Source organism: Thermobia domestica, chromosome 16, assembly GCF_964235325.1.
Source record: "Thermobia domestica chromosome 16, izTheDome1.hap1.1, whole genome shotgun sequence".
In the NCBI taxonomy this organism is placed as follows: Eukaryota; Metazoa; Arthropoda; class Insecta; order Zygentoma; family Lepismatidae; genus Thermobia; species Thermobia domestica.
The window spans coordinates 11,296,936-11,319,328 of record NC_137469.1 but is presented as its reverse complement, the minus strand read 5'-3'; the positions used below and the strand labels follow the sequence as shown (position 1 = coordinate 11,319,328).

At 35.7% G+C, this 22,393-nt stretch overlaps 1 pseudogene; it reads left to right on the top strand.

Annotated features, from left to right (window-relative positions):
* Positions 1 to 22,393, top strand: part of LOC145672416 (cytochrome P450 4C1-like) — a 54,974-nt pseudogene that overhangs the window by 16,762 nt on the left and 15,819 nt on the right.

The window sequence follows — 22,393 nt, the reverse complement described above, 5'->3', positions numbered from 1 at the left end:
CGTTTAGGGGTACAAAATTGCCAAAATATAAACGTAAGCAATACGTTGTACCACGTGTTTCGTTTTTTTACCTAATTTATTCCATTGGATGAAGTCCTATTACCTTATATCGTTATATGGTCACGTATGGGGATTCATTTCCTATCATAAGACATAGGTACATTTGTGCACCCCGTTTAAATTTTTGGGAGGGGTACTTTGGCCCACCCCTTTAATTTTGGAAATTGCCCCTTTTACATGTTTGGTATTATAGTATAGGACCCTAATATAGATTAGTATAAATTTGGATGATTCACCTCGTTTCCTTTCATGGGTACGAAATTGCCAAATTTTAGTACAACCACGTGTTTGGTTTTGGCTCAATTTATCCCCTTGGATGAGGTCCTATTACCTTATATGGTTATATGGCCATGTATGTATTGGTCCATTTCCTATTATAAGACATGTGTACATTGATGCACCCCAGGGAGAGGATTCGGTATCATAGTACATGACCTCAACATGTATCATGATAAATTTGGATGGTCCATCCTGTTCCCTTTCATGGGTAAAAAATTGCTAAAATATAAACATAAGCAATATGTTGTACCATGTGTTTGGTTTCTGGCCCAATTTTTCCCCTTTGATGATGTTCTATTACGTTATATGGTTATATGGACATGTATATGGGTTCATTTCCTATCATAAGACATGGGTACATTGACGCATACTTTAAAAATTTGGGAGGGGTATCTTGGCTCATCCACTCGGTTTTAGAAATTGTTTAATATAAGCATTTGGTATCATAGTACAGGACTTCAATATGTACCACTATAAATTTGGATGGTCCACATCGTTCCCTTTCATGGGTAAAGAACTACCAAAAATCAAATTTTGGAGGTTATTGACCCCGTCTGATAAGGATTTAACACGTTATATGGGTATGTACAGAGGTTTATTACCTTCATATGTTTATGTTCCCTTTTAAATTTGGGAATTATCAAATAACAAAATTCGGTAAACGTTTTCTAGGACCCATTGGTGTTCCTCTTATGGCCAAATATTCAAAATTTAAAGGTTATTGACCGGCTTTATTATTGAATAAGTACAGGATTTATTACTTTTTTCATAAGACACAGGTGTGTTTGTGTACCAATCTTAAATTTTGGGAGGGGGTACATTTCTTATTGTCATATCAATAATTGGTAATTGTTCTTAGAATTGGGTGGTATCTCTTTCTTTGGGTAAATCATTGTCAAATATGAGTATGATCACGTGATCAGTTATTGACCTATGATGGGATTAGGAGCCCAGGACATTGGTACATTTAAACTTTATAGGATAATTTGAGAATGCATCATTGGTATTGATTATTACAGCCAAATATAAACGTAAGCAATACGATGTACCACGTGATTGACCTTGATGAGGTAGTGTACAGGGATACATAGCTAACCTTATTGAATCTTATGACTCATAGTCTTAAGGAAATACAGGCTACAACACTGGCAAAGTTATTGTTGATGCAATTTGATTGGTGGATCACTATCTTTCGTGCAATCTGATTGGCTGATCACTATCTTTCGTGCAATCTGATTGGTTGCTGATGTTCAAATCTTTGCTGCATTCAGTTTTTAAGTTTTGTTTAACATTTAAAAATCTTGGTTTCGTTCAACATTTTGCACTCACTGATAAATATGATCAAAACCGTTTATTTGTTAATCGAATAGTTAAAAACCGGATAAAGTTTGACGGTTAACCGTGAAACGTAAAATTTTTTTGTTTGAAAGTTTTTGTTTGAAAACTCTTGTTTCAAATTTGTTTGAATTTTTTTGAAAACCGTTTATTTGTTAATCGAATAGTTAAAAAACCGGATAAAGTTTGACGGTTAACCGTGAAACGTAAAATTTTTAGTTTGAATTTTTTGTTTGAAACTTTGCTTGAAAATTCTTGCTTTCAAATTTTTGTTTGAATTTTTTTGTTTCAGAATTTTGTTTGAAATTTCTTTGACAACTTTTGTTTCAAAATTTTTTGTTTAAAAATTTTTCGTTTGAAATTTAAAAAAATTTTTGTATCAAAATTTTGTTTAAAATTTTTGTTTGAAATTTTTCGTTTCCAAATTTTTTGTTTGAAATTTTTTGTTTCAAAATTTTGTTTGAATTTTTTTGTTTAAAATTTTTTGTTGAAATTTTTTGTTTGAATTTTTCGTTTCCAAGTTTTTCCGTTTCAAAAATTTTTTTCAAAATTTTGTTTCAAAGATTTTGTTCGAAATATTTGTTTGTAAACTTTTTTGTTTGAAATTATTGTTTGGAAAATTTTGGTTTGACATCTTTTAAGTTTGTGCACTCATTAGTAAAGAACCGGAACTGTTTAGAACAAAAACATCTGGCAACATTATGGTGCACGTCAGAACATGATAATGCAACGTCATCAGTTTTGCATCATATATAAGTATCGTTCGCGTTAGTATTCATGATAACGTCATCATGGCTACTTGTCTGCAGTTTCTAAACACACGTGATGTGATGAAATCATTTACCAAGATTACTGATTTACAACAGAATGTACCTTATAGAATCTTAGCTAGCCAAATGATCCCTACAAAGTTTGGATTAAGAATCGTAGTGAAGCTTGAAAATGATAAGAATATAATTTTACCAGCAAGATATTTTCCCATGGAAGCATCAAAACAAGAAGAAGTGCTGCGTTTCTTAAATACTGGATCTGTATCTTTATGTTACAAAGGATTCTTGGGTCGAAGTCATCAACTTGAATTTAGTACACAGCCAGATTCGTCAGCAATTGTGATTCAAACGTCAGCACACCAGACATAGTTGTATGAATTTGGTTGGTCAGCATGACGTCAGTAACTGTGATGAAACCATGAATTCAAGCGTCAGCACATGACGTCAGTCGTAGTTCTATAAATCAACCAATACAGTGAAATCATTTGAGCAAGTGCTTTTCAGGAGGAAAGATGTGTACTTCTAACGATAAAGAATTCATCTTCGCAAGCTATTATCCAATAAATATATTTCAAACAAAACATGTGATGATTGGTATCAGTGCTAGAACATTTGACCCAGTGATTCGATTGGGCAAAGCAGAACAATTTGGTGTACAACTGACCTGTGAAGAATGGGACGAATCGACCAAATGAACGATTATTTTCATGATGAGCTAAATGTGACCATAGTCAAATCATTAGGCTCAAATCATGAAGTGGTGCTGCGTACAGTCCTCGAAGAGAAGATGGTGCTGTTACGTAAAAAGAGTACATTTCATGTCCCTCGCAACATGGTGTATCTAACGCAAACAGAATGGAACAAATTCATCAGCGTATTTCAGTGTGTTAAACATGCAGTGGAAGTGTGTAACAAAACAAGTATATTCCTGAAAAAGTACTATTTATGCATATTGTACAACATGTATCTAGATATTGTGATGGTTGTCAACATCGTTCGTGGGTGCATACCTGTATTGATAAACAGTTTATTTGTGATCAAATGGACATTGAGTTTCCACCATTTGATATTGCAATAGACCTTAAAAGACTTCAACTGGAATTAAAATTATACGCTAAAGACAAACTAGTGCAAGAAGTTCAAAATACATTGTATCGACAATATCCAGAACCACTATCTAGTATGGATGTATGTGGAGTGTAATAAAATGATCCATTTGAATGAATTGTGTTTTTTTTCATTTCAAGTACAACCCCATATTCTGACGTGTACTATTGCACCACAATGTTGCTAGAGGTTTTAGTTCTAAACAGTTCCGGTTCTTTACTAATAAGTGCACAAACTTTTAAAAATGTCAAACCAAACTTTGAAACAAAAATTTCGAACAAAAATCTTTGAAACAAAATTTTGAAACGAAAAAAATTCAAACAAAAAATTTCAAACGATAAATTTCAAACAAAATTTTGAAACGAAAAAAATTTCAAACAAAATTTTGAAACAAAAAATTTAAAACAAAAAAATTTCAAACAAAAATTTTAAACAAAATTTTGAAACGAAAAAATTTTAAAAAATTTCAAACGAAAAATGTTTAAGCAAAAAATTTTGAAACAAAAGTTGTCAAAAAAAAATTTCAAACAAAATTCTGAAACAAAAAATTCAAACAAAAATTTGAAAGCAAGAATTTTCAAACAAAATGTTTCAAGCAAAAAAAAATTTCAAACTAAAAAATTTTTACGTTTCACGGTTAACCGTCAAACTTTATCCGGTTTTTAACTATTCGATTAACAAATAAACGGTTTTGATCATATTTATCAGTGAGTGCAAAATGTTGAACGAAACCAAGATTTTTAAATGTTAAACAAAACTTAAAAACTGAATGCAGCAAAGATTTGAACATCAGCAACCAATCAGATTGCACGAAAGATAGTGATCAGCCAATCAGATTGCACGAAAGATAGTGATCCACCAATCAAATTGCATCAACAATAACTTTGCCAGTGTTGTAGCCTGTATTTCCTTAAGACTATGAGTCATAAGATTCAATAAGGTTAGCTATGTATCCCTGTACACTACCTCATCAAGGTCAATCACGTGGTACATCGTATTGCTTACGTTTATATTTGGCTGTAATAATCAATACCAATGATGCATTCTCAAATTATCCTATAAAGTTTAAATGTACCAATGTCCTGGGCTCCTAATCCCATCATAGGTCAATAACTGATCACGTGATCATACTCATATTTGACAATGATTTACCCAAAGAAAGAGATACCACCCAATTCTAAGAACAATTACCAATTATTGATATGACAATAAGAAATGTACCCCCTCCCAAAATTTAAGATTGGTACACAAACACACCTGTGTCTTATGAAAAAAGTAATAAATCCTGTACTTATTCAATAATAAAGCCGGTCAATAACCTTTAAATTTTGAATATTTGGCCATAAGAGGAACACCAATGGGTCCTAGAAAACGTTTACCGAATTTTGTTATTTGATAATTCCCAAATTTAAAAGGGAACATAAACATATGAAGGTAATAAACCTCTGTACATACCCATATAACGTGTTAAATCCTTATCAGACGGGGTCAATAACCTCCAAAATTTGATTTTTGGTAGTTCTTTACCCATGAAAGGGAACGATGTGGACCATCCAAATTTATAGTGGTACATATTGAAGTCCTGTACTATGATACCAAATGCTTATATTAAACAATTTCTAAAACCGAGTGGATGAGCCAAGATACCCCTCCCAAATTTTTAAAGTATGCGTCAATGTACCCATGTCTTATGATAGGAAATGAACCCATATACATGTCCATATAACCATATAACGTAATAGAACATCATCAAAGGGGAAAAATTGGGCCAGAAACCAAACACATGGTACAACATATTGCTTATGTTTATATTTTAGCAATTTTTTACCCATGAAAGGGAACAAGATGGACCATCCAAATTTATCATGATACATGTTGAGGTCATGTACTATGATACCGAATCCTCTCCCTGGGGTGCATCAATGTACACATGTCTTATAATAGGAAATGGACCAATACATACATGGCCATATAACCATATAAGGTAATAGGACCTCATCCAAGGGGATAAATTGAGCCAAAACCAAACACGTGGTTGTACTAAAATTTGGCAATTTCGTACCCATGAAAGGAAACGAGGTGAATCATCCAAATTTATACTAATCTATATTAGGGTCCTATACTATAATACCAAACATGTAAAAGGGGCAATTTCCAAAATTAAAGGGGTGGGCCAAAGTACCCCTCCCAAAAATTTAAACGGGGTGCACAAATGTACCTATGTCTTATGATAGGAAATGAATCCCCATACGTGACCATATAACGATATAAGGTAATAGGACTTCATCCAATGGAATAAATTAGGTAAAAAACGAAACACGTGGTACAACGTATTGCTTACGTTTATATTTTGGCAATTTTGTACCCCTAAAAGGGAACGAGGTGGACCACCCAAATTTATAGTAATATATATTAGGGTCCTATACTATTATACCAAATGTGTAAAATGGGCAATTTCTAAAAATGAAGGGGTGGGCCAAGGTACCCCTCCCAAATTTTTCAAGGGGTGCACCAATATACCCATGTCTTATGATAGGAAATAGACCCCTATACATAACCATATAACTATATAATGTAGTAGGACCTCATCCAAGGGGATAAATGGGCCAAAAGAACAAACACGTGGTACAACGTATTGCTTACGTTTATATTTTTGACAATTTTATACCCCTAAAAGGGAACGAGGTGGACCATCCAAATTTATCATAATACATATTAGGGTCCTATACTGTAATACCCAATGTTTAAATTGGTCAATTTCCAAAATTTAAGGGGTGGGCCAAGGTACCCCTCCCAAATTTTTCAAGGGGTGCATTAATATACCCATGTCTTATGAAAGGGAATGTACCCCTATACATGACCATATAACTATATAAGGTAATAACACCTCATCAAAGGGGGTAAAATCGACCAAAAACCATTTTTGGCAATTTTGTACCCCTAAAAGGGGACGAGGTGGACCACCCAAATTTATCATGATACATATTAGGGTCCTGTACTATAATACCCAATGTTTAAATTGGGCAATTTCCAAAATTTAGGTGGTGGGCCAAGGTACCCCTCCCAAATTTTTAAAGGGTGCATTAATATACCCATGTCTTATGAAAGGGAATGGACCCCCTGTATACGCCCATATAACTATATAGGATAATAACACCTCATCAAAGGGGATAAAATCGACCAAAACCAAACACGTGGTATAACGTATTGCTTACGTTTATATTTTGGCAATTTTATACCCCTAGAAGGAAACGAGGTGGACCACCCAAATTTATCATAATACATGTTAGGGTCCGGTACTATAATACCAAATGTTTAAATTGGTCAATTTCCAAAATTTAAGGGGTGGGCCAAGGTACCCCTCCCAAATTTTTCAAGGGGTGCATTAATATACCCATATGTTATGAAAGGTAATGAACCCCTGTATACGCCCATATAACTATATAGGGTAATAATACCTCATCAAAGGGGATAAATAAGGTCAAAAACCCCCGAAATTTGAATTTTTGGCAATTTTTTTACCCATGAAAGGGAACGACATAGACACCCAATATTGATAGAGGTACATACTATGGTCCTAGGCTACCACACCAAATTTTTAGATTTGGCAATTTCCAAAATTTAAGGGGGGGTGGTCCTATGTACCCCTGCCAAAATTTAGGGGTGGGCCATGGTTCCCCTGCCAAAATTTAGAGGGGGTGGTCCTAGGTACCCCTAGGTCATTGACCCCTGGCCGAGGTCATTGACCTTTGACCTATGACGTCACAAAAATTTTTGCTGACTCGGCTAGCCATAACGGGGGGACTACTACTGAGGTAACTGCCTCTCCCCCAGAGAAGCTCCCCGCCGTTCAAGGGGGACCCACTTTACGACCACTTTACGACAAACCAAATAGGAATTTCTAAAGACACGGTCTGATCTCCTAAATTTTATATTTCAACTACCACTCTCTCTTGCTACTGGCCCAGGCATGTATTTCTCACATCAAACTGTGAGATTCAATACCGGTATATTTTTAACCTAATTCTAACTATTCATTTTATTTTATTTCATTAACAGGTCCAAAATGGCATGCACACCGGAAAATACTGACGCCTGCTTTTCATTTTCGAATTGTGGAACAATTTGTGGATGTGTTTAATGAAAACGCCAAAATTCTTGTGGAGATGTTGAGGAAAGAAGTGGGCAAGGAATCATTTAATATTTTCCCGTACGTTACACGCTGTACACTCGATGTTATTTGTGGTAAGTCGCTTGGAAAATTATAAAGATTCACAAAAAAAAAAATGTTTTTTACTTCATTTATCAAGAATAGTATTAATGTTTTAATGGTATGTTTTTTTTTGACATATTAATACTATTCAAATTTGGGGTCATGGTGGCTCATTGGTAGAACGCTTATTTCTGGTGCGTGGGGTCCTTGGTTTGTTTATGGTGGACAATGAACGTGTCCATGGGTTTTCTCTGGGTAGTCCCATCTCCTCCCACTTTCTCATTCCACCAATTCTTTCATCATCATTCACTTGCCTTAATTATCTGTCCCCTTTAACGTAAAGGGCATCAACGTGGGATGTTAACTAAATATTTCATTTCATTTTCTACGTAGATAAATATTGAAACCGGAAATTGTAGTGGATTTGTATCACTTCCGGTTTTAATAGAGGATTAATGATGGAGATGAAATGTATTTTTGGGACGCTTAATCGATTGCAAGAAACTACCTAGTTCTCGCTATCTATCTTCATTTGCTCTAAACCTGAAAAATGGTTGATCTCTATCGCTTTACGTTTAAATAACATTATCATCTCGATAAATTAAATCGATTATAACTGTTGACCTCTATATCTCGATCATGTTTGGTGGTGATTCATCAAATAAGTAGTTCTTGGGATTTTTCTTCCGGACGGACGGATACTCGGATAGACAGAGCGTGTATATATAACGGAGTTTTGGTAAACTGGACTTCTTAAAAATAGGCGGTTACGTAACCATGTAACCAAAGCAAGCAACCGCTCCTGAAATATAATGTGGTAAGAGCAGTTACAAGCGCAGAGTTTCATCAAACGTGGTTCAAGCACAATATGAAATCAGAAGCTTGATTTTTGTAAATACAGTAAAACACCGATTATTCGCGGAATTATGTGGCAAGGGCACCGCAGATAACCCGAAGAAAGACTAAAAATCAGGTGCAAACACGAAAACATAAAAGCTACGTATGTTTTATTGTACCAAAAAACATGATAAAACTTTTAAAAAGTATACAGTACAGTAATTTTGATTTTTCAATGCAATTTAGTTTTATGTTTTAGAATATACAGTGCTTATTTGCATGCGCAATGTCAGTCCGCAGTGACTAATTATGAACAATTATTGAGCGCGATTGCAGCAGGATTAAAAATTTTTCAGATAATTATTCGTGGATAATCGGTGCTTTACTGTACACCTTAATAGAGTAAGTATCTGTTTTTCCATAATGTTTTACATAAAGGGGAAGAAGTTTAAAGCCCCCGAAACCCGCCTTACCTCGCTACTGGCGTTTAATCCTAGGAATAACTGTTATATCTTCTCTTTACAGAGTCGTCCATGGGAACAAAAGTGAACTCCCAAAAAAATTGTGAAAGCGAATACGTTTCAGCAATATCTAGGTAAGAAATTAGTATATATTTTAAAAATTACATTTACTCAATTAAGCAAAATGTGTTCAGATATGAGTAACTCAAGTTTTAAAACTGACAAAAAGAATGACAAACAACATTCTTAACAACAACAACAACAACAAAAAAAAAAGACATCTTATACAGCGTAAAAACTAATGTCAAAAAGACAAACAAACAAACAAAAAAAAACTTATAAGTAATTTAAATATTTATGATATCTTTGGCAGGAAATGTGAAAGCTTAAAATTTTAGTATAGGTTTATCTATCTGATAAGTGGCTGTGATACAAGGTAATCAAATATAGTTCTTCCCGTTCTAGCGCAATGATGAACAATGAGCAATACAGTGGATAGTACGTACCAGTGGCGTATTTAGGGGGTGGCTATCGGACTCAATAGAATCCCCCGAAATAGATAAATTTATATATAGTATATGTAATAACTGTATATCTACATAGAACCAGTACATATACACCCACTCAGGAGAATGTGCATAGCCCCCCCCCGAAACAAAATCCTAAATACGCCACTGGTACGTACCTTTAGGTTTCAAAGTAATCTTTCATCAACATCCAACACCTTTTGCAAACGTTTCTGCATCTGCACAATACCTTTGTAATAAAACTCTGCGGTCGTGGATGCAAAGAATTACATTAGTGTGTTCGTCAGGTCTTCCTCATTTGCGAAGGATCTTCCACGCCGGTGTATGTCGAGGGAATGAAGCTGGTGGTAATCTGTTTGTAAGACCCGGTGATTCGGTAGATGGTACAGTGTCTCCCAGCCAAGTTGCTGAAGGGTCTCCAGGATCCTTTTTGCAATATGTGGCTTGGTATTGTGGTGCAGGAATAGCACACTCTTGCAATTCACCAATGCCAGCTTCTTTTGCCGCAATTTATGGTGCACCCTTTACAACTGCTGAGATTAGAGGTCAATAGTGATGGTCTAATCAGGTGAAAGGAGCTTGTAATGCACTACTTGACGACAATTCCACCGTACAGAGAGTATACCCATTCGTTGGTGCAGAGATGGTCTTGAGGGATAAGGAACAAAGTCACGTCGGGACATCAAACACCTGGTACAGTGGGGATTGTCATAGAGGTCCCACTTTTCGTCACCAGTGAGCAAGTCATTAAAGATGGGCAATTTCAGGTGCCGAGTGAGCAAGGATAAAAAGGGCTGTCATTTGTTGTTCCTTGTTGGTTACCAACGATGCGTGGGGTACCCATTGCTTAACTTGTATGACTTTCCTATTCCATACAGGTGCAGTCTGACTGTTTCAGCGGAAACAGCAATCTTTCTGCAAGTTCATTACACGTTAGACCACAATCCTTCTCGATGGCTGTTTTCAGGGCTTCGTCATCCAACATATGCGGTCGTCCACTGCGAGATTTATCCAAAAGGCTCACATATCCCGAACGGAATTTCTGAAACCAATGCCTGGAGGTGCGTTCGTTCACGGCATTCTCCCCAACTGCCTGGCATATGCAGAGACTTGATGCGGTAGCTGACAAGCCCACTTTAAAGTCATATAACAAACACCAACAAGCTGCTTCGATACCTCCATTTCTCTTCGACATTGGACGAACTATAACGTCTGTATGTACGCAACGTGCCTGTATTACTGAAGGTCGATAGTCAAATTAACTTCGGATTGCTTGACTGTGTCATTTCGTTTCCTCTCTGATCAATGAGACGTTAAAAACGGCAAGAAGTTTTTTGGTTACCTTGTTTCTTTGCTAAGCCATTGACCTTAGCAAATTAAAGGTTTTACTGACGACTGACGAATAATACAGTTTTAAATCTTTGTACGTATTTCCCGTTTCTTCGTCCATTCACCAAGTTCTGTAACACCGCCATGATGTTATTTTCACACCGTTTAAGACCGTGTCTGTGTCTAATTGGTATCACCAGGTCTGTGTTGACCACAACACGGAATCTTTCATGTTGAATTAACACATTAAAGTGTAAGTCATTCTGAGAAAACTGACCTGTGTGAAACTTGAGTAGTTTTAATACTGATATTTTGGGCTATGTACTTTCCTTATTAGCAGACAATTACCAAAGCATTACACATTTTTATTTATTTATTTCTATAGATTTGGGGAGTTGCTGCAGTATCGACAAACCAAGCCTTGGTTACACTCCGACTATATTTTTAATCTGACATCTTCTGGACGGGAAATGAAACGAGTGGTAAAGATCTTGCACAATTTCAGCAACAAAGTAAGTATAATTTCCTTCTACTTACGGTACCTATAATCTATTAAAGCTTTTAAATGCATATTTTATACAAGAGCATTCATAAATTTACAGTAGATATTTGCATCAGTGTCGTATATTGAGAATAAATTATTTTTTTTCAAATATTCATTCATTATTTTATATGGTAATACAAAATATACATACAAAATATTCTGCAAAATGTAATTGAATATTTTTTACAATAATTGGGAGAAGAGTCTACACAGGGCCGTCGCATGGATTGCAGGCGCCCGGGGCGAGAATCCCCCCCCCCTAGTGTGTTATGAAAAACAACCAGAGTTCATTCTGTACTCCTAGATTTAAATATGGAATTAAGATAAAAGAAGTTGGTATTATATCATCTTTTTAAAGTGAATGGAAAATGATTATTAAAAAAATAATAGATGTTTGTTGGATATGACAACGATTTGTGTTGTTGACATTGTAATGGTTGACAAGGATGTAGTCAGAATTTCGATTCGGGGACACTGGGAAAGGGGGTCTGGGAATACCTCACCCCCAAGTACACGAGGTCCGGCAGAACCCCTCGAAACTTTTTGTAAAAATTATGCCTTACAATTGCATTGTAAAGATTTCTAAAAAAAAAAAAAAAAAAAAAACTGTTTTAAATTTGAACCAATACAGGATAGCCTAAATTTCAATGTAATTAAGATTTCTTTTTACATCTTAGTAGGCAGAAACTCTTAAGTCCCCTGTATAGCTAGTTCCCTGATAATTAATAAAGACAGTTTTTGTATGAGGTTAGTACAGAATTGAAGGACTGAAAAGAAATTTTATTCTGTTATTGATTGGAAACTACGTGCGAAGTTGTATCAGAAATACCTGTTATTATCAAGTGGTGTCAAATTAAGCAGATAATTGTAGTATTGCAGTTATTGTGGTATTACATGAACATTTCTTGGGCGGAATAGGAATAAAGAAATGTTACTGAATCCTACTGAAGTTCCTGCAGTTTATACCAAACTGTCATACGGTTAAGAAGTAAGTACTAGCAGGTCTCGGTCAGTTTTTCAAGATAAAAAACTCTTCTCACAGAGGGCTGGAGAGAGTTCCAGTTGTGTGATCCTACACGATGTTGTACATTACCAGTAATTTTACTTAGCCGTTGCCTGATCATTATTAAACTATCTGAATTCACATTATTAAAAAATAATTTCCCACCATAATCTGAATTCCTTGAATTTTGTTGATTTGTAGTCCCGGCGACCCCTGGCCGCGGCGCCCGGGGCAATTGCCCCGGCCGCCCCGCTCACGCGATGGCCCTGAGTCTACATATGAAGAATTAAGTCTATGCCGAGCTCCTTTGTGGCTAATCCGTTAACGTACGCGCCTTTGGTGTGAGAGTTCATGTGGTTCGGATTCTACGTTAATCAGTAGGTCCACGTCTCATATAGCCTCGCTGCTCAACGGTACGTTAAACTCAAAATCAACTCAACTCAAAAGTCTATGTGTCGAATCGGGCTGCCCTTTTGGTAAGTCTAAAGCGGGACACACGTATACAATATCTGCAGATTGTCGGTTACTCATACCCAAATTTATACACGCAACAGTTTATTATAAATAATGGAAAGATATACAAATTTAATCCCAAAACATACACTAAACAGGAAAGCCGTAGCTTCTGCTTTGTTAGCGGTCGGTTGAACAGAAGTTATGAACCATTGCATCGGTCAAAGAATAACATCATTGGCTGCTAACATGAAAAGTTGAGGGACAAATCCGCATCGATATCTCCAAAGTCATAATTACAAATCGGGCGTCGAAATCTACCAATGTCACTAAGAATTTCTGTCGCATATTTCTAGGTGTTAGATTAATTAGGCATTCCTCTTAGACGTAGTTCGGGACACTGAAAATCTTCTTAGAGTTCGGGATGTCCCGCCTAATTTGAGAGAGATATCAAGCTTATTGTCACATAATGGAATTTGGCGTCTTTTCGTAGTCAGAAACTGTCGCAAATTGAAAATGACATGAGATACACCATAGCCGACAAAGCAAAGCCTTAACATTATAAAGGAAGCCATTCGTGGAAAGCTCAATAGTGTCATAGGAAGGACGTTAGAAAAGATGTGCAAGTTGTCTCCTAAAGAGATGACAGGATTATCGGAGTACATGTGAATGGGACATGTCATACTGACACACCTAGTGACTAGACGATAGGTGGACTCAGAAGATAATAAACGGCTTATAATGTTTGTGAATCACAGAACCAGCGGGCGGGATTAGTGGTGCTACTGCAGGGAACAAGAGAAACAGAGCCCCCGTGAAGCTTTTTCTTGCTGGTTCAAACAACGGCACGCTAATACATCCTACACGAGAGCAAGATGTTAACCCAGCCTGTAACTCTGTTTCTTCAACGCCAAAAAACCGCCACCACTACCAACGGACAGACAGTGTGCTTAACGTACAATAGAACGACGATGTTTCTTATCCTGTACCACCGCTACTAGAGTATAATGTAGGTGAGTCTGTGCGTATAATACACTATAAAAAAAAAAAAAAAAAAAAGCAAATGGCAGTAATCTGCCCTCTAGAAGGGATTACATTTATTGTTCACTGTAACTTCGGCTTTTTCCTTGAAAAAAAAAAAAACATTAATATTTGGGCCCCCTAGAAAAATATGAAGTTGGGCACAGTAGAGAAATATTAAATTTGGCTCTCTTAGTATTTGAAATCTTAATAATCAGTTTTATTACTTCTAGGGGTCGCATTTACTGAAGTAGGCCACAGATTACATTTATGGTTCATCTTAGGGAAATATATTTTGTTGAGATAATGGAACACCTGCAGCAGCACCTTAAATTCAGTTCGGTAAAAAATGTATTCTGAGCCTATTCCATGTTTTGTAAGTTAAATTGAGAGAACAAAATTTGGCACAACTTGGAGCCTTAAGAGATATATAATATTTCTGGAGTCCCTAATGGTAGACATTTTACTCAAATGGGCCTAGCTTACATTTCCGTTCTATTTCATTTTCTTGGGGGATTAGGGGGGAGGTTGAACCTATTTCATGCTTAATTTATACTTTCATGTTCGTATCATATCATATCCAGTACATCTTGAACTGGTCTTCCTTCGAACGACGAGGAGCTTAAATTGGCGGTCATTAGCTTCCTGTCCCAACAAGTTACGACACTGGTCGTGTGTTGGTCATATAGTACGTATTTAGAGATCCATGTACAGGGTGTGTCGTGCGCCAACATTAAATTTTATCTGTAAAAAAGAGTACTAGAGAAGGTCACGAAATATCCAAATCAGTATTTGGCAATGGAACGGTGGCATTGAAGACTGTTTATAGTAGTATGAGCGAATCCAAACTGGAAAGTTGTCGGTTGAAAACGAGCAACGATCCAGACATCCTTCGACGTCATAAACAAATGAAAATATGCAAAAAGTAGTACAAATAATTTGTTCAAACAGGCGAATTACTATTCCAGAGGTTTCGAAGAACTAAACATTTCGTATAGGTCCGTGAAAAGCATTTTAACCGATGATTAAATGGACAAATGGGCAATGCTTCTTCACCACGAAAACGCGCCGTGCCAGACCTTGCTTTCGATCCGCGAGTTTTTGGCCGAAAAAATATTCCTGTCTGTCCACACTCACTGTGGTTTTAGGGGTGTTCGGAATTTGATTTCGTATCCGGGATTCGGAATTCATCTAATTTCTGAATGTTCCGAAATTCCGGAACGTCTTGAAACTGTGTTCCGATTCCGGAATTGGAATTTCCGTTCCGAAAAATTCCGGAATTAGGAACAGCCCTAATAAAATAGGCATTTTTTGAAAGATTAACCAAACTAAAGGGAAGAACTAGCTCGAATTTCTAGGTTCTAATTTCTGCACCAAAATCACGAATTTACACTGAATCACTTATTGATTGAGACTTTAAGGATAACCAGACAAAGTCCCAAATCTTATGTGCAATCGTTCACAGTGAACGGATCTAGAGAATGAAACAAACCAAAGGCCGTGGACCAAAGCTCCTTCTTTCAGCACTGCGGAATCAATATTCAGTTTCAAAGCTATGCTTTGCGCACACCTCTCAGTTCGGGGTAACAGCAAAAATGATTTTTTTCAATAAGAAGTTCCAGAAGTTCCGAAATTCCGGAACGTCTTGAAACTGTGTTCCGATTCCGGAATTAGAATTTCCGTTCCGAAAAATTTCGGAATTCCGGAATTAGCAACAGCCCTATGTGGTCTCCAGATATAGCACCATACAACTTCCGGCTCTTCGCAAAAGCTAAACGAAAACGTTTCGACACCATTCCTAACATTGAGAGGGCAGCTAAACGCCCTTCGTAAAGAAGCTTCCAGAAATGCTTCCAGTTATGGATTAAGGTTGGTTTAAAGTGACAAGTTTTGCTGATAGATGGCACTACAGTCTTCGTATCTCTCCCATTTATTTTTTTTACCTTCCACGGAAATTCACGATGTCTCTTACAAATTTCAACCTACAGACTTCAATCTTTTAGAAAAGGAACTTCATAATCTATCAAAGGCAATAATCCGTGCCGATTTTTTATTTAGAATTTTCTTCATTGTTGAAATGCCTTAATTGTTGAAATGGATATCCAAACCTTTAACAATGGAACTGTTTCAACAATTAAGAAAATTCTAAATAAAAAATCGGCACGGGTTATTGCCTTCGATAGATTATGAAGTTCCTTTTCTAAAAGTTTGAAGTCTGTAGGTTGAAATTTGTAAGGGAAATTGTAAATTTTCGTGAAAGGTAAAAAAATATATATATATATATATATATATATATACATGGGAGAGATAAGACTGTAGTGACATCTATCGACCAAACTTGTCCCTTTACACTAACCTTAAACTTTGGAATAAGTGAATTGTTAGCCAAGGACAGTACCTTGAAGGGTATTAAATCAAATTCCATACAAACTTATTGCTTTGTTTCTAATAACATTATTCACCGTATTTTTTGATCACACCTCGTATAAAAAATTATAATCTATTCTTTGTATCTTTAGATTGTAATGATTACCTATTGAATACATGTCTTCTATTAAACAATGACAAATTTCTGTTTGTCTTACAGGTTATACAAGAAAGAAAGAAACTACTGCGAATCAGGGCTCAACAAGACAGGGAATCCCAGAAACGTGACGAAAGAGATATAGGTAAGAACCAAATGAAATTAATGAAACACACGAGGATAACATCAGAACTCCATATTTTAATCTTTCGTGTTTTATTCTAAAATCTACCGGAACTTCTAAAACGTACAAACTAGTAAACAATCTTAAAGTTTATTCGAAATTTAAAAGCAGTAAAGTTTTTCTACAGGAGAATAGCATGAAAAGCACCATAGATAATACTATCTCTTGTAAAATTTGTAAAATGACGTTCAGGAGCTATTCCACCATGGGTTCTTCAACTATCATGCAAGAATATGTTATCTATATATATAAAAGAGAACGCAGAAAATCCTTTGTCCGCTCATCACGCTAATACGGCTGAACCGATTTCTTTCATTTTTGGGGGGTTGTTAGGATTTGGACCCTAGATGGTTTTTATCATATCACTTTAATTTTCAATTACCAGTGTCTTGAGATAATTGACCAATCAGGTGTCAATACGTAAAAAAAATCCTTTGTCCGCTCATCACGCTAATACGGCTGAACCGATTTCTTTCATTTTTGGGGGGTTGTTAGGATGTGGACCCTAGATGGTTTTTATCATATCACTTTAATTTTCAATTACCAGTGTCTTGAGATAATTGACCATTCAGGTGTCCATACGTACAAATCCTTTGTTATTAGTTCATCATAGGTATAAAAATAAACGTATTTATATGCAACCCGCATGACCCTGTGACTCGGCGGGTTAACATAACTGACAGGCGCTATAAATCACTTGAAAGCGAAAAAGTAAAAATTATCTAAGTAACAAAGTTTATTGCGTTCCGGGGTGACCGCAGCGAAGCGGGGTGAACGCTGCTAGTAATATATAAAATAAAGTGGATCTCTCCGTAGTATTGAGTTTAGACGTATCCCAAAAGAACATATCCCTTCTAATTGGCCACTTCATTCTTCCTGAAAGAAGACAACAAACATGTCTCTCCGTAGTATTGAGTTTAGACGTATCCCAAAAGGACATATCCCTTCTAAGTGGCCACTTCATTCTTCCTGAAAGAAGACAACAAACATGTCTCTCCGTAGTATTGAGTTTAGACGTATCCCAAAAGAACATATCCCTTCTAAGTGGCCACTTCATTCTTCCTGAAAGAAGACAACAAACATGTCTCTCCGTAGTATTGAGTTTAGACGTATCCCAAAAGAACACATGTCTTCTAAGTGGCCACTTCATTCTTCCTGAAAGAAGACAACAAACATGTCTCTCCGTAGTATTGAGTTTAGACGTATCCCAAAAGGACATATCCCTTCTAAGTGGCCACTTCATTCTTCCTGAAAGAAGACAACAAACATGTCTCTCCGTAGTATTGAGTTTAGACGTATCCCAAAAGGACATATCCCTTCTAAGTGGCCACTTCATTCTTCCTGAAAGAAGACAACAAACATGTAGCTTATTTTGAAACAAAAAATTTTACATACTAGTTAAATTTTCTCCTTGGTGTTTTAAAAAGATTATCTGAATTCAGAACTCTTTCTTCCTTTTTCTGCCTCTAAATTCAAGAATCAGAATCTTCGGTGTCGATAAATCTACTTGGTAGAAGTTCTGTTCATTTGAATCAGACCATTACGTGGTTAAAATTTACGTCCTAGTTACAAAGAATCTCAAGCCAATTTTGGTGGAATCATTTGGTACTGAAAAGAAACTCCATATAAATGTTATGTCACTTTATTAATTATTAATAACTAACACATTAGTAAGTGATTAGTGGACAACTTCCTCTGAGTAAGGAAGCGTTATATTTAATTTTATTTTTTTTAAACATAAGTGAAAAGTTTAAATTTTAAATAATCGTCTATATATGGAATATTGGACTTTATGGTTCAGAGACTTGGACATTAAGGAAGTTAGAAAATAAATATTTAGATAGCTTCGAATTGTGGTATGGACAGAAAGAGTAACAAACGAAGATGTTTTAAAACAGATGGGAGAGAACAAAATGCTTCTAGTCACCATCCTTCGTAGAAAGGCCAACTGGATTGGACACTTCTAGCGAAGAAATTGTCTACTTCATAGTGCCATAGAAGGTAAGATGGAAGGAAAGCTAGGAATAGATGATTTGAAAAACGCAAGTAATAGATGATTTGAAAAATAGAAGAAAACATTAGGAGTTAAAACAGGAATTGAAAATTGAGAAACGGAAGAAATATTTCCAGATTCAAACTGAAAATTAAGAAAAAGAAAACTTTATTAGTTCCAGAACCTGCCAAAAGAGATATACTTAATAATAATAATAATAATAATAATAATAATAATAATAATAATAATAATAATAATAATAATAATAATAATAATAATAATAATAATAATAATAATAATAATTTTTATATTCAATATTTGACATTGCAAAAGCACTCTTCATAAGAATACAAGAAAAATTAGCTAAGACTACGAAAACATCAGGTATAAACAGATCTTATGTGTAACTTAATTAACGTAACAAACATGAGGTGATTCCTAACACCGAGTTAAGACGAAAAGTATAGACCACCCTGAGAGTAGAAATGTTTCCTTTCGGCGCTATGATCATTGGAAAATTTATCGGAGAAATGCAAAAACTACCATATAACGCCAGAACAAAATGTCGAATTGAAGTCGGGTAAAAGGGAATGCCCATTATTTTTAGTTGTAGATTCTATTAATGTAGAATTGGATGTAATGCAGAGGCGGCACAAGGGTGATCTCCAAAGAAACTGGAGTATTTCTTCGAGTACAGTAGACTACCGAGTATCCGGCTTGCGACTATCCGGCCTCCATACTATCCGGCCGAGTGTTCTTTTATCGTAATTAAATGGGGAAGGCAAGGAGTTGCATTGGCATTATTGCCAAGGCATTGGAAACGGGCGTCTGCTACGATCCTCTTATGTGTCGTGTGCAAAATACAAGTTGCGACAGGAAAAGAGCAGCGTTCTGCTCCTTGTTCATTGTTTCGTCATGTGTAACGGACCTCAATACCAGTACACTTCCCGCTGTTCCTGATTATAACTGTACAGTACTGTAATCGTAAATTCATCTTGTGGTATGCTTAATGAGTTCATAGAACTCCGGCCTACCTTTTTTTTTTTTTTGTTCTTGTTGTTATTCGGCCTTCCCTTCCATCAAATTAAGCCGGAACGTGAACAACAAACAAGGCGATTCAGTATTGGAGTACGTCGTCTTTGTCGATTTGCAGCAATATTTACAAATTGTTCAAGTTCCTCATGGCAATAATTTCTGAAATGTCAAACAATCACAATAGTTATTTGACGCTTAATGAAATAAAAACCTGGTTTATCATCTTGTAAAATGTATGACAAACTGGATTTTTTTAAAAATTATGGAGACTGTAACCAATTACAGTTATTAAGAAGAGAAAGAGAAACTAGTTGGAACATTAACTAAGAAGGAACTGTATTATGAGGGACAAGCTAGAGGGTATGGTGGCAGGAAAGAGAGGGAGGGGACGAAGGAGACCACAATTGATGGACGATATCAAAACAGAAAAATCGTACTTGAAGACGAACACGTTAGCGGAAGACCATGGAGCATGGTAGCTTCTCAGATACGGTAAGTGAACTGTCAATAATGGCAGAATACCTATAATAATAATGATGAGGATATGTAACCATTGAGAAATACAACAAACTATAGTAGAATTTACTACCTCTTTAAATTTTTCTGTATCTATTTGTACTGAAAGTGCTCATAATCATTGTTATGATATTGCAATAGCTATAAACAAAATATAAGATATATTTATAATAAATACCATTTACTTTTTCAGGTGTTAAAAGAAGGCTGGCCTTCTTGGATTTACTTCTTGAATTTTCAGTAGACAACGGAGGTAGCTTAACAGATGTAGACATCAGAGAGGAAGTGGACACCGTTATGTTTGCAGTAAGTTTTCTCAGTAACCGTTTATCTACACAAAATACAGATCTTTCCTTTAAAAACATTGATATCAATAAGATTTCGTTTAATTTCTACAGTTTGTGACAAGGTAACGGCAGTTGAAACTTACATTTATCCTAACATAGTCATAAAGCTGTTAAATTGGCAAAAGTACTGCGGTGTGTAGGTAAATAGCGTTCTCACATTGAAATTGGGAATTCCTGAGTTCGCATCTTGAACTTTACTAGTTTGCAAGAGTTTCTTATTAACGTAAGAGTTCGGGAAGTATGTTCTCCCAAGAGGAAAGGTAACTTTGTCACTCGTTTTCAAGAAAAGCAAGAGATAACTAACAAAGGAAGGCGAAAACAATTCTTTATTGTCAAATTTACTGGGTATTCAAATCGGAATGATATTTTCATAGGGCTAACTGCTTAATCCCTTTTCTAAATTTTACCCAGGGGGACTCGTGAGCGATGTCCCACTGGTAGAAATCAAATTTTTATTGCTTCAAAATGAAGAAACGGAAGTTCACGATATTTAATAACACAAAGGGATAAATGTTTAAGGGATATTTAATAACATTTCTCAAACACAAAATATATTAAAACGTGCAATATCCATCTTTAACACATTACTCATATTAAACTATAAATTGTAAGGTATGATTCACAATATATTTTTCTCAATACATTACTCATCTTACACTTTAAATTCTAAGATAACATTTCTCAAACACAAAATATTTTAAAACTTGCTATGTTTATTATTAATACATTACTCACTTTAAAGTTTAAGTTCCAAGACAATATTTCTCAAACATAAAATGTTTTAAAACTTGCAATATTTATTTTGAATACATTACTCACCTTATGCATTAATATGTTCTTTGTGATAACATTTCTCGAACACTTATTTTAAAACTTCTAATGTCAATATTTAATACATTATTCATCTTATTCTAAGATAACACTTTTCAAACACAAAATAATTTAAAATTTGCTATATTTATTATTAATACATTACTCACTTTGAAGTTTAAGTTCCAAGAGAAGAGTTCTCAAACACAAAATATTTAATGCCATGCCTATTTCTAACGTTTGAATTCTTCATGATAACATTTCTCAAACACAAAATATTTTAAACTCACAATGTTTATGTTAAATACATTATTCGCCTTAAGTTTGAAATTCTAAGATAGCATTTCTAAAGGGCCGCTTTGGTTCAATGCAGGAGCGCTCACCTCTGGCGTGTAGGGTTCCTGGTTTGATCCCAGCTCGCACCAAATGGTCTTTGTGATGGACAAACACCATGTGCATGGATCTTGATGGTTTTCTCCCGTTTCCTCCCAGTTTTGTCATTTCGCCATTATCACCCATCCTATCACAACCTTGGGGGTGCGGTGGCCCAGTGGTAGAGCGTTCACTTGCGGTGCTTGGGGTCCCTGGTTCAATCCCAACTCGCGCCATGTGGACTTTGTGGTGGACAAACACCGTGCTCGTGGGTTTCCTCGGGGTTGTCCCGTTTCCTCCCACTTTCTTCATTTCACTAATTTCTCATTATCACCGTCTCCTTTAGCCTAACCGGCATAACCGTGGGACGTTAAACTTAAAGATTTCATTTCATTTCATTTCCAATCACCACCTTTTTCTTAGCCTCGGTATAATTATGGATTTTTAAACTCTAAAAAAACTTCAAACACAAAATATTTTAAATCTTGCAATGTCTATTTTTCAGGGTCATGACACGACAGCGTGTGCAATCAATTGGTGTCTACATCTTTTAGGAGGGCATCCAGACATTCAGGTAAAGCAAGTTGATGGTTCATTTCTTCATTTTCATTATGGTAAAATTGAAATTCGATGTTGAAAATAATTATCTATTATTGTGCGACTTATCCTTTCTA